This window comes from Pristiophorus japonicus, chromosome 18, assembly GCF_044704955.1.
Source record: "Pristiophorus japonicus isolate sPriJap1 chromosome 18, sPriJap1.hap1, whole genome shotgun sequence".
Lineage (NCBI taxonomy): Eukaryota > Metazoa > Chordata > Chondrichthyes > Pristiophoridae > Pristiophorus > Pristiophorus japonicus.
In genome coordinates this window covers 53,516,611-53,530,435 of record NC_091994.1, presented here as the reverse complement: position 1 = coordinate 53,530,435, position 13,825 = coordinate 53,516,611, and the positions used below count along the sequence as shown (strand labels likewise).

General features: G+C 45.4%; 1 long non-coding RNA gene across 1 annotated transcript; it reads right to left on the bottom strand.

Annotated features, from left to right (window-relative positions):
- Positions 1 to 7,438: 7,438 nt before the first annotated feature.
- Positions 7,439 to 13,756, bottom strand: LOC139229237 (uncharacterized). The gene is made up of 2 exons (XR_011587693.1): positions 12,946 to 13,756; positions 7,439 to 9,506 (listed from the first exon to the last, which is right to left on the bottom strand). It is a non-coding gene; the product is annotated as an uncharacterized lncRNA (long non-coding RNA).
- Positions 13,757 to 13,825: the final 69 nt, after the last annotated feature.

Below are 13,825 nucleotides of genomic sequence, written 5' to 3'. Positions count from 1 at the left end.
CTCATGCTGGAGGTGTGGGGTAAAACACTCAGCTAGATCTTGCAGATTTCAACAGTTTGTCTGCAGGAACTGCAATCTCAGTGGCCACTTAGCTCGAATGTGCAGGAAGTCTGCAACCAGACGAATATATGAGGCGGATGGACCAGAAGAGGGTTCTGTGAGGCAGGATGACTTTTGGGGCAATTCGATGGATGGCAAGGTTCAGCGGGTCCATGTGGCGAATATTCACAGTTCATACACCAGAACGCCACCAATGATGATGAGGGTTTTATTAAATGCTATCCCTGTACGCATGGAGCTGGACACTGGGGTCAGCCAGTCACTCATAGGAGTTCAGCAATTTGAGAAGCTATGGCCACTTAAAGCCAGTAGACCCAAATTAGCTCGTATCGAGACACAATTACGCACCTACACTAAAGAAATCATTCCGGTGCTACGCAGTGCAATGTTGGCTGTCACACACAACAGGTTAGTGAATCAGCTGCCGTTCTGGATTGTCCCGGGCAATGGTCCCGCACTGTTGGGGAGGAGCTGGTTAGCCGAGATGAACTGGAAATTAGGGGATGTTCACGCAATGTCATCTGTGGAGCGAAGTTCGTGCTCACAAGTCCTACAACAATTCGATTCACTATTCCAACCTGGCGTCGGGACTTTCAAAGGCACTAAAGTAGTGGTATACATCACCCCGGATGCCAGGCCAATGCACCACAAAGCCAGAGTGGTGCCGTATGTGATGCAGGAAAAGATCGAGAGCAAATTGGACCGGCGAAGGGAGAGGGCATCATCTCGCCTGTTGAATTCAGCGACTGGGCGAGCCCCATCGTTCCCGTCCTAAAACAGGATGGCTCTGTCAGGATCTGTGGTGACTACAATGCCACCATCAATCGGGTGTCCATACAAGATCAATATCCGCTCCCGAGAGCGGAGGACCTCTTCGTCACACTGGCAGGTGGCAAGCTGTTCACCAAGTTGGATCTCGCTTCAGCCTATATGACCCAGGAACTGGCCGACGAATCTAAACTACTGACCACCATCACCACGCACAAGGGACTGTTCGTTTATAACAGGTGCCCGTTTGGCATTTGATCAACGGCCGCAATTTTTCAACGAAACATGGAAAGCCTGCTTAAATCCATTCCTGGAACGATCGTATTCCAGGACAACATCCTCATCACGGGTTGAGACACCGAGGAACACCTCCACAACCTGGAGGTGGTGCTACGCCGACTGGACCGGGTAGGCCTGTGACTCAAGAAGTCTAAATGTGTGTTCTTAGCTCCTGAGGTTGAGTTTCTGGGCAGGAGGGTTGCTGCAGATGGGATTCGGCCAACAGAATCCAAAACAGAGGCGATTCGACGAGCACCCAGGTCCTGCAACACATCGGGGTTGCATTCATTCCTGGGACTGTTGAACTATTTTGGGAACTTTCTGCCGAACTTGAGCACATTGTTGGAGCCGCTACACGTGCTCCTGCGTAAGGGTTGCGATTGATTTTGGGGGACTGTCAGGAACGGGCTTTTGATCGGGCGCAAAACCTACTTTGTTCAAACAAGTTGTTGACCTTGTATGACCCCTGTAAAAAATTGGTTCTGACATGTGATGCATCGTCCTATGGGGGTGGGTGCGTGTTGCAGCAGGGCAATGCTGAGGGTCAACTGCAACCTGTGGCTTATGCCTCCAGGTCGCTTGCTCAAGCAGAACGGGGATATGGGATGATTGAGAAGGAAGTGCTTACATGTGTCTATGGTGTAAAAAAAAATGCATCAGTACTTCTTAGGAAGTTGAATTAGAAACGGACCACAAGCCATTAACATCCCTGTTGTCAGTCAGCAAGACTATCAATGCCAACGCATCAGCTTGCATACAGCGATGGGTTCTCACGCTGGCTGCTTATGACTACTCCGTCCAGCACTGAAAGTTGCGCCGAAGCGCTCAGCAGGCTTCCACTGGCCACCACTGAGGGGGCAGCGGAGCAAAGCGCCGAGATGGTCATGGCTGTCGATGCCATTGACAGCGCAGGCTCCCCCATCACAGCCCACCAGATCAAAATTTGGACAGAAATCCCCTCCTATCCCCGATTAAGAAATGTGTCCTGACTGGGGATTGGGCGCCCACACACAGAGCATGCCCTGAGGTCAGACCGTTCCACAGACGGATGGATGAGCTCTCCATCCAAGCCAGCTGCCTACTATGGGGCAGCCGGGTAGTTATGCCCCAGAAGGGCAGGGAGGCATTCATCAGGGAACTCCACAGTGAGCACCCAGGCATTGTGCTGATGAAGGCCATTGCCCGGTCACACATTTGGTGGCCTGGAATTGATTCAGACCTGGAACACTGTGTTCGCAGTTGCACGACAGCTAGGCAATGCCCTCAGGGAGGCCTCGCTCAGCCCGTGGCCCACCAGGCCATGGTCACGCATTCATGTTGACTACACGTGTCTATTCATGGATAAGATGTTCCTTATTGTGGTAGATGCATACTCGAAATGGATCGAGTGCATCATTCTGAATTCATGCACGTCATCCACCACCGTGGAAAGCCTACGTGCGATCTTTGCAACCCATGGCTTGCCGGACATCCTGGTTAGTGATAATGGCCCATGTTTCACAAGCTACGATTTCTATGCTGTCCGGTTTTGCAGCTTCCCCAGGTTAGCACCTCATTTTTAGCTACGCCTGGTGCTCCTGGCATGCTCTTCTGCACTCCTTATTGAACCAGAGTTGGTCCCCTGGCTTGATGGTAATGGTAAAATAAGGGATATGCCAGGACCGGAGTTTACAGATTCTAGTGGAATACAATTCTGCTACTGCTGATGGCCCAGTGCCTCATGGATGCCCAGTTCGGAGCTGCTAGATCTGTTCTGAATCTATCCCATTTAGCACACATGGAGCGTGTCCTCAGTGTGAAGACAGGACTTCGTCTCCACAATGACTGTACGGTGGTCACTGCTACGAATGCTGTACCATGGACAGGTGCAGCTGCGACTGGTAGATTGGTGAGGACAAGGTCAAGTAGGTTTTGCCTCGTGTTTGTTCTCTCACCACCTGCCGCAGTCCTAGTTTGGCAGCTATGTCCTTCAGCACTTGGCCAGTTCGGACAGTAGTGGTTCTACCGAGCCAGTCTTGGTGATGGACATTGATGTTCCCCCACCCAGAGTACATTCAGTGCCCTTGCTACCCCAAGTGCTTCTTCCAAGTGGTGCTCAACTTGGAGGAGTACTAATTCATCAGCTGAGGGAGGGCAGTAGGTGGTAATTAGCAGGAGGTCTCCTTGCCCATGCTTGAACTGAAGCCATGAGACTTCATGGAGTCCAGAGTCAATGTTGAGGACTCCCAGGCAATGTTCCCGCTCATGGTTTTTTGTACTGAGTGGGCTACAAACTCCTTTGAGGGAGACCTTTTCATCTGTGGGAAATTATACAACTTTTACACCAACAATGGCAGCAACAGCAACCACTTAAAAGGATATATACAGTAATGCTATATTGCTACCCCAATGTCTCAAATCATGAGACAATCAGACAAGGTTCTCTACAAGTTAAACATAACTTCTCTACTTTTGAATTCAATTCTTCTAGAAATGACCCTGTGTTTTATTTGTACTTTGAAGGCTTTTTTAACCTGTGTTGCTACTTTTAATGATTTGTGAATCTATATCACTAGATCCCTTCGCATCTCTACTCCATTCAGTCTCTTATTTTCCAAGGATTGGTGGCCTCCTTATTCCTCCTATATGTGTGAATGTTTAAAAATGTATAGAGACATTGAAGTTGAGAACGTGGGAATTGTATAGGGACAGTATAAGCTAACAAAGAATTCATGGAGGAATAGCCATGACATCTCAGACTTGAGACTGCGAAATGTTACAACACTAACACATATTGAAACAAAACCCACAGCTTGCAGAAAAACCTCAAAGTCTTATTAAATCATGTTATTAACCTGAAACATTAACAGAAGGTCTTTGTTTAAAATCAGACCATACTTAGGTCGGCTTATGAGTGGACAAAGGGAAAGAGGGATCAAAAGGGTTAAGCTGAACTAGGATGTCACTCTAGCCCTATCTTGTTATCTTTTGCCGAAAATGTATAACCGTCGTCCCTTTACAATGTAACGTCACTTTGTCTGTAGGAAGTGAGTGCGTTCTATCAGAGTTGCATTCCTTCTGTCTGATAAGGTCCCCGATCGGGATTTGCTTTTTAAATAAAAGTTTGCTTTGTTTAAAGCACAAACGGTATTCATTTCAGTAATTTTGCTCAACCAGATTGAGGGAAAAAAAATCCACATTTACATATGCACCACCTCACACTTACCTACATGGGAATTCATTTGTCGTTTACATGCCCATTCTGCAAGCTAGCTTACGGTAAAATGATCACGTTCCTGTATTTTGTTCCGGCTTTAAACAATTTTCTGAATTAAATAAAAAATTATTGTTTTTGCTTCTGACAAAGGCAACCGTTGTTGCCCCCTAGTGTTTTGAATTGTTCCGCAGACAGATGTACGAATTGGGTTGGCCTGTAGAAAATGAGGTGCCTCGACATTTCTCAAAATATAAACCCGATGCCAGAATTCTGAATTTCAAAAGCTCCAATTTCCCCCCACCTTTTATGTTAAGATTTTTAATGAACTTTCATCAGCAACAAAGCTATATATCGAAATCAATATTGGATTTATTAAAAAGTAGCAAATAAAAGTTAGTTAAACTTGTTTTAATCACTGCTAAAATACTTCCTTGCTTCACCTAATGATTGAAAGCCTGATCTTACAAACATCTGCAGTATTTAATTTAAAAAGCGGATTCACGTACAGCTCAAAATTCACAAACTTGTTTCCTCACCTGAAACAGGACACTGCTATCTGACAGCAACAAAGTCCCTTCTTACTCACCTGTTGCAGGTAAAACTCGGCGACTCACTCACCTGTAAGGTTTAATAAGATGAGATATACATGGTTATCTACCCATCTTTCCCACCTATTTTTAAAGCTTCGTCCAGTCCTACAGCAGTGGCAGGCTGCACTGAGCCTGCCCCACTCAGGAAAGGGCCCACTCTGATTTGTCCCGCAGGGTCCGTGGAGATTGTACAACACAGGCCCCCGAAACATTGGTGCCAAAGGAGGAGGGAGATGCTGACCTCATCGCCATGAAAACCGGCTGAGCTCGGCTCCTCTATAGCTTTGCCTGTAGCACATGGAACTTCCCAGAGAGTGGCACAAACTCCTCACCCACTCCCTTATCTCTGACAACTCTTTACAAAAGCAAAATACTGCAGATGTTGGAATCTGAAATAAAAACAGAAAATGCTGGAAATACTCAGCGGGTCCGGCAGCATGTGTGGAGAGAGAAAAACAGAGTTAACGTTTCAGGTTGATGACCCTTCGTCAGAACAGATGCTGCCTGACCCGCTGAGATTTCCAGCATTTTCTGTTTTTATTATAGTCCCAACTTTCAATACTTTCCAATTTTGTTCGGCTCGGAGGTCACAAAACTCGCAAACTACTCTGTCTGCATTCTAGGCCATTGAGTATTGGGCCTTCCCGCGCTCCGGCTGTCCGGTTCTCTGCGCGGCATTTAATTTGAAGTGCGCGAGTCTTGGGGCGTGCGCGTGACCACGCACCTTAGAAGGAACAGAGCGCTCCCAGGGCTACTACCACCCGACTGTATATCACTGTTCCACCATTTCTGGTGGGTCTGTCCTGCCAGTGGGACAGGACAGACACAGGGCTGGACAGGTAGATGCAAAAAGGATGTTTCCCCTCATGGGGGAATTTAGAACTAGGGGGCATAGTTTTAGAATAAGGGGTCGCACATTTAAAACGGAGATGAGGAGGAATTTCTTCACTCAGAGGATTGTGAATCTTTGGAATTTTCTGCCCCAGAGAGCTGTGGAGGCTGGGTCATTGAATATATTTAAGGTGGAGATAGACCGATTTTTGAATGATAAGGGAGTGAAGGGTTCTGGGGAGAGGCAGGAAAGTGGAGTTGAGGCCAAGATCAGATTAGCTATGATCTTACTGAATGGCGGAGCCAAATGGCCTATTTCTTATGTTCTTACAACAGCTGGAATTATTAACACTGCCAACCCAACCTGTAGAAAATTTGTTTGATTCGTGCTGACCTAATTTTCTGTATATAAATCTATCTGTCGCTAAAATCTGGACAGTAGTCTCGGACTCCACGAAGTATTCGAGCAGCATGTTAAGTTTTCAGTCTTCTGTGGCAACACGAGAATATGAAAACCGGAGCTCATTTTTTTTAATAAAAAGAGCAGAGCTACACTGACCCTGTTCTCGGCAGAAAGAGCCAAGTTTTGGTTCTAAAGAGACTCAGTTTGCTTCTCTTCTCTTGTTCCTGGCTGTATAAAGTGTTTTGGAAAAGCCCACAGAAACAGGTGTTCTCACCGTCCAATTTGGAATAAGGCTAGTTATCATGAAATGACTGGGATTATCAGCAGGATCCACAGTAGCTTCAATCACATGGTTAGCTGCTGTTGAGGCCCATTCCACCAGTAACTATTCATCCTCTCGCTTCTTTTTGTTGCAGTGAGATTGCTTCCCCTGTTCTTCCCCCTGCTTTATGCACATGCCAATGCCACAGCTCTTCTCAATCGTTGCAGTTTTGGTTTGTCCAATGGTTAGCAACTGCTCCTGCAAGTGGACCTTGGTCCCAATGTGGTCTGGTAGCTTTCCCCCTTTTGACATTCTGCCCTGGCAGCATTACATACAGTGGGTAATTGTTAACCCTGGGGTATTAGGCAGTCTCTCTTAGTGAGGATAACCAGCTTTCACACCAAAAAGGGATGTTTCAATGATGGACCTGATAGTCCAGGTCCCGAACTACATGTTGAGAGGGTGGAAGATGCCTGTGTGTGGATTCTTTTAACGTGTGGTGGCCATTGTACACCAGCCACCGCACGGGTTTGAGAGAGTTAGGTCTTGATCCAGTGGCTAGGGTTAACCAAGAAGAACTAGAGACCAGCTCTGCTGCACGGACCTAGTGTGCACATGTACTCCTCTGATCTATAGATCGCAGTGTGGACTGGCTCATGCTGCCCCTGGGCCCTCGCCTCTCCTGGGCCCGGCTCTCTCACTGCTCCTGGGCTCCGATCAAAAATGGAGCAGTCAGTAACAGGACATCAATTAGTCCCCTCTTATCTTGGAGACATCAAATATCGACATTGTTGTTTGAAATATCAAAACATTAAACTCCAGCCTAGTTAAAGTGTCATTAACATCAGCAGAAACAAACACCATCTAACAGAATGAACACAATTCAGTTGGGATGTGAATAACAGCAGCAACAACAGCAGAATCCAACCCATGCAGTCACTTGTGAACTCGCTGGTGTCTCAGCAGGTTGGGTGACTGAGTGAATCCCACTGGTAGTAACCTGCGAACATGTTTCCTCAAACAGTAGATATTACCGTGCAGACTACAGCTTTACAGACTAAAGCAACCAAGAACTTTATTTTCCAATAAACAGCAATGTGAAGCACAATAATCAGCAGAAACTAAAAGTACAATATATATATTTATAGTAAGAATACACACAGAAAAACGCAGTTATGGTCATTTATCCTTAGTAAGAACGGATTTCAATTTAGTTCAAGAGTCTGATAAAGAAATTCCGTGATAGTGCGTGCTGAATTCAGCCTCTCATCATCCTGCTTCTTCCTCAGGTAGGGTCTACTGATGAGATCTCCAGAGCTGTTCAGATAACTGGCTTTGAAAGACACCCTTGCTGTTTTAAAGCTCCTACTTTTAACTTCTATCTTTCAAATACATATGGTAGTTCATGGGTGCAACATCTTACATTTAAATAAGTTTTCCCCCACACCCTCTCCCCAAAAAACACCCTCGTATGGACACTTCCCAACAAAACAGAAGGGATTTCCCAAGGTAAATTGATGAATATACGGAATGTCTATCTAATGCGAGATATAACCTGACTGCACATTCCTGAGCATACAGGTTTAGACAGAATTTTGTTAATTGGTTCTGGACTTTCATAAAGGAACATATGAAATCTTGATCAATCAAAGGAACGAATGCTCATTAAATCTATGAACCAATCTGATCTTGAAAACAAGGCAACAAATTGATCTTTAGATCAAAAAAAAATAACAAAAACTTCAGTGTCACAGTAGTTGCCTAGCAGTCATGGTGAGATTTAACATGTTAACCCCAAAACATATGCTGCCAAGATGGCATATCAACTACATAATACAGTTTACTGTCTACCACTGCAATGGACCTTCCCAGTGGACCTGTAGCCATTGTTGTTTCGCCGGCAGTAGCACGAGCACTCTGTCCTGTTACTCTCGCGTACCAGCATCGTGATACAAAAGGACGAAGTTCTGGTACTTTGTATTACTTATTTGTTGGATATCTTCTGCTAATGTGATCAAATCATCTCTAACCTTAATCACACACTCTGCCATATTTATTTCCTTGCCAAGGCATTTCCCTCACCAAGCCTCTTTGTTCAACAGTGCCGGCCCACGTACTCACCCGCCTGTATAGTAGCGACTAGCCTGCTGATTTCTATGCCATTTCTCTATATTCAAACATGACTTATGGCAACAGTTCATCGCGGTCAGTGAAGTTCTACTCTGTGTACGTGTGTAGTATGCGCTTCAATTTCCCATTATAACTTTCCATCAGCCCTTTGGCCGAGGATGGTATGGTGGTATGGGGTAGCAGGAGCCGTTTGACTTGGCATTGCTTCCGCAGTTGTGCAAACAATGGGTCACAAAATCTGTACCCTATAGAATTTCTTCTGGAAACCTAACCCGGGTAAACATTACTAGCATGGCACAAGCAACTATATCTGCTTCAACTGATGCGACCGCTACTGCATCTGGATATCTGGAGGCATAAACCACCATGTTCAGGGTGTACCTTTTCCCGTAGTTAACAGACAGGGGCCCCACTATATTAATGTCCACCCTTTTAAATGGAACATTAATAGTGGGTAGAAACTGTAACCACGCTTTGGCTGGATCTCCCGGTTTACCAACTGGTCACAAGTCTTAAAATATTGTATTATATCCATGGAAACCGAGGGCCAGTTAAAATACTGCAGCACACGGTGTTTGTACTCTCCGCTTCTTGGTGTGCTGGGAATGGAACGTTGTGAGAAATTTGTTATAGTTCACTATGATATCTGCTCAAACATTTTAAGGTTACTTGAAAAAGAGTCGATTTGGACTGTACTGTTGAACCAATATCCCTTCCTTGTGCCGTAAAATAGCTGTTATATCACTGTGCAACCCCCCTCCCTCCCATGGCCTGACACTGTACAGCCTCTAGTCAGGGGTCAGCTTGTTGAACTCAGTGCAAACCTCCCACACAGCCCTGGATGCCTCGACCATGTGTGACTTGGTGTGAGGCTCCTTCTGCTCCTTGTGTTTTCCACCTACATTCCTCCACAGATGTTGATTTGCCAAAGACAAAGAAAAAATTACTTCCACCTCCTGCCCAGGGTCGTTGTTCCAATCTTGGTACCTGCGGAGACCAAAAAAAAAAATCACCCAATAGATAAAGATGCTTAAACTGCAATCTCACCCACCTAAAGACTGATAGTTTAAAACTGGTATGCTGATGAAAGTACGGATTCATTATGATTATGATACAGTAACCTTTTTATTCAGATATTTCTAAAGTGGTTTATGAAAATAGTGGTTGCTTATTGTCCTGTTCAACCTATGTAAGAACATTTTCTCCTTTTGCCATTGAGTATTTGGGAAGAATATCTATTGCTAAAACAGTCGTCATGGTGGTCAGAACAATTTGGAGTAACTGTTTTGTGGACATCAATATAAAGATGAATGCTAGGAATTGAAAGCATTCTTTGGTCAGTATCTGGGACATCCAAGACATGAGAACAATTCCCTCTACTCTGTCCGAATCCTAACTTAACAGCATTCTGTGCTGCATCAACGAGGCATTTCCATTCCACACAAGAGCTGTCTTTAGTGCTGAATAATTGGGAGGTGCAGCATCACATGGTGCACTTGACCACGAGGTGATGGTGGTTACATGGTTACCAACAGGATTAACCAGCTAATCAGATAAAAACAAATCCCAATCAGGTACATACATTTAACACCAAGTTTCACAAGTGGTATGAGCAAATATCCCCGAGTAACTGAGCCAGGACGCTCCAAACTCATTCCAAGTAGGAACGTTACAAGATGAGACTACTTCCATACTGTTTTCACAAAGGAAAGGGGCAATGCAGATATTGCTATCGAGGAGGCGTGTGATATTCTGGATGAAATAAATATAGAAAGTATTAAGGGGTTTCGCAGCTTTGAAAGTAGATAAGTCCCCAGGCCCGGATGAAATGCATCCCAGGCTTTTGAACAAAGTAAAAGAGGAAATAGCAGAGGCCTTGACCATCATTTTCCAGTCCTCTTTGGATCTGGGCATGGTGCCAGAGGATTGGAAGACTGCTAATGTAATACCCTTGTTTAAGAAGGGAAAAAGGGATCAGCTGTGTAATTACAGGCCTGTCAGCCTAACCTCAGTGGTGGGAAAATTATTGAAAAAAGTCCTGAAAGACAGGATAAATCTGCAATTGGAAAGGCAAGGATTAATTAGAGACAGTCAGCACGGATTTGTTAAGGGAAGATTGTGTTTGACTAACCTGATTGAATTTTTTGAGGAGGTAAACAAGAAGGTCAATGAGGGTAGTGCGTACAATGTAGTATATATGAACTTTGGTAAAGCTTTTGATAAGGTCCCACATAGTAGACTGGTCATGAAGGTTAAAGCCCATGGGATACAGGGCAAAGTGGCAAGTTGGATCCAAAATTGGCTTGGAGCAAAGGGTGGTGATTGATGGATGTTTTTGTGACTGGAAGGATGTTTCCAGTGGGGTTCCGCAGGGCTCAGTACTGGGTCCCTTGCTTTTTGTGGTATACATCAACGATTTAAATTTGAATATAGGGAGTATGATTAAGAAGTTTGCAGATGACTCTAAAATTGGCTGTGTGGTTAATAATGAAGAGGAAAGTCATGGGCTGCAGGATATCAATCTACTGGTCAGGTGGGCAGAGCAGTGTCAAATGGAATTTAATTCAGATAAGTGTGAGGTGATACACTTTGGGAGAGCCAATAAGGAAAGGGTATACACATTAAGCGGTCGGCCACTTAATAGTGTAGATGAACAAATGGACTTTGGAGTACTTGTCCACAGATCCCTGAAAGTAGCAGGCCAGGTCAATAAGGTGGCATACGGAATGCTTGCCTTTATTGGCCGAGGCATAGAATATAAGATCAGGGAGGTTATGCTTAAATTGTATAATACTTTGGTTAGGCCACACCTGGAGTACTGCGTGCAGTTCTGGTCCCCGTATTATAGGAAGGACGTGATTGCACTAGAGAGGGTGCAGAGGAGATTTACTAGGATGCTGCCTGGAATGGAGAATCTTAGTTATGAGGACAGATTGGATAGGCTGAGTTTGTTCTCATTGGAACAGAGGAGGTTGAGAGGAGACCTCATTGAGGTGTACAAAATATTGAGGGGCCTGGACATAGTGGATAGTAAGAGTCTATTCCCATTAGTGGAGGGGTCTATTACGATGGGCATAGTTTTAAGGTGGTTGGTGGAAGGTTTAGAGGGGATTTGAGGGGGGGGCTTCTTTACACAGAGGGCTGTGGGGATCTGGAACTCGCTGCCTGGAAGAGTGGTAGATGCAGAAACCCTCACCACTTTTAAGAGATGGTTGGATGGGCACTTAAAGTGCAGTAACCTGCAGGGTTACAGACCTAGAGCTGGTAATTGGGATTAACCTGGATGGCCTTTTGTTGGATGGCGCAGATATAATGGTAAGTACTGCAGGGAATAGAATACGGCTAGGGTGATCTCCTGGACTAGTTTTGATCGCCTGGATGGGTCGGAGAGGAATTTTCCCAGATTTTTTCTCCCTAAATTGGCCTGGGTGTTTATCTGTTTTTTGCCTCTCCCAGGAGGTCACATGGTTTCAGATGGGGTGGAGTGTAGAATGTTTCAGTATAAGTGGTGTCACAGTTGTGTGAGGTGGACTGGTTGGGCTGGCTGCTCTTTGCCTTTCCATCATTGTTCATAGGTTTATATGTAACCTAAAATTATCTGGGTCAAAACCAGTCATTTGGCCACCAGCAGCATTTCCCCCAGTGTTTTAAAGACTGCCCTTTAATCAGGAAACGAAAACTACAAATCTCTGGTTTAAGAACTGCAATTGCCACTATTAAAATCACAGACAATCTCAGTGCCCCACTCAAGAAAAAAAAATTGCACAAGGTGAATTGGTAACTCCAATCTTCCACGTCACCTTTGGGAGGTGGTTCATTTTCATCGCCTGTTATGTCTAGGAGACGCCGTGTGTGTGATCTTAATCTGAATAGATAAAATCATTCTTTTAACAGAGAGAAATGTCCAGTCCACAAGCTCTTGCGCGGTCCCGAGTGTATGTGTGTTGTAGCTTGATGCTCAGAATTGAATATCATACTCCAGCTGACCTGTGCGTAACCTTGTCCTCTCATTCACTTGTCAACTATTCCAGCATTGGTTTGTTTTAAGTTGCCCCACAATACTGAAGTTGATGCATCACCTCTGGTTCCTTCTGATTTGTACTTCGGATGCACATTCTTTTAACCAAAATGCAATACTTCATTGATTGGTGCAATATTTTTGATAAATCCTTAGGTTTCAAGGCTGGAATCGCAAGCCCCTGTGACTCCTCCCTCTTTATACCATGTCCAAATAATATTAAAAGATTTGTCATCCCAACTAAAATTTGGGAGCCATTTTCCATACATGCCGTAACCCACTGTGAAAGGATCAGAGGTATTAGTGAACAAGGCACTGTCACCCGTGCTCATACTTCGGTATCAGACTGAATTGGTTTTTGTGATCAAGGCTGGTTCACAAAAAGTAGGAGTATATGGTTTCTCTCACCTCACATCATCTTTTTGTGTTTCTGCTTCTCTCTCTTTGCCTTTCTCTTCTTTTCCATTTTTCGTTTCAGGTGAGAGACAGTGGTGTGGCATGGCTCGGTGAGGATAGAACAGCTGACGGCATTTTCCAGAGGCAGGAGAGGGGCAGGGAAGGAAAGTGCAGATGGCCATGGGAAGCTTTTCAGGTAGCGGTTTTGAGCACCAGTGAGGGCCATATGCCAGCAGCTCACAGGAAGAGCCTGGCGGAAGCCATAGGCTTGCTTTGTGGTGGTGGGTCACAAAGTAACCTTTGGGTCAAAAGCAGATGGCGAATGAAAGGAGAGATGTAACTAATGTGCAGACAGCTCACAGCTGGTGCATTTAGCCAGGGGGGGGGGGGAAGGGGGGAGCACTAGAGAGCAAGAAAATGGATTACAGGATACGAGGGAGAGGGGACGGGGTCATAGGAGCCAGAGGGTGAAGAGTGGGAGTCCTGGGAGTCACAGGGAGGAGAGTGAGGGTGAACAGCAATGGTTGCAGGAGGAGAGTTAGTGTTGTGGCTAAGGGCATGGGTGGTTGATCTGTTTGCTTTTTGGTAGTGGTGGTGGTGGGGAGATAAGGACAATGTGGCTTGGGAAAGAGGGCACCAGAATACAATGCAAATAGGATGGAGCTTTAACTTCATTGCTCCACATCTATATTCCCACCAACCTATATTCCCCCTTCTCACTCTCCTGTCGCCTTGCTCCCAAACTCTCTCCTAGTTCCCTATCGCAACACCCTGCCCTCCCCCACAATTCCGTATTGCCTCCCCTGCCTCTCATCGCCTTTCAATTCCCTGCCTCAACTCAACCCCTTCCCTCCCCAGCTCCTGCCTCATCCCCATTCCTTCCCCCACCCCC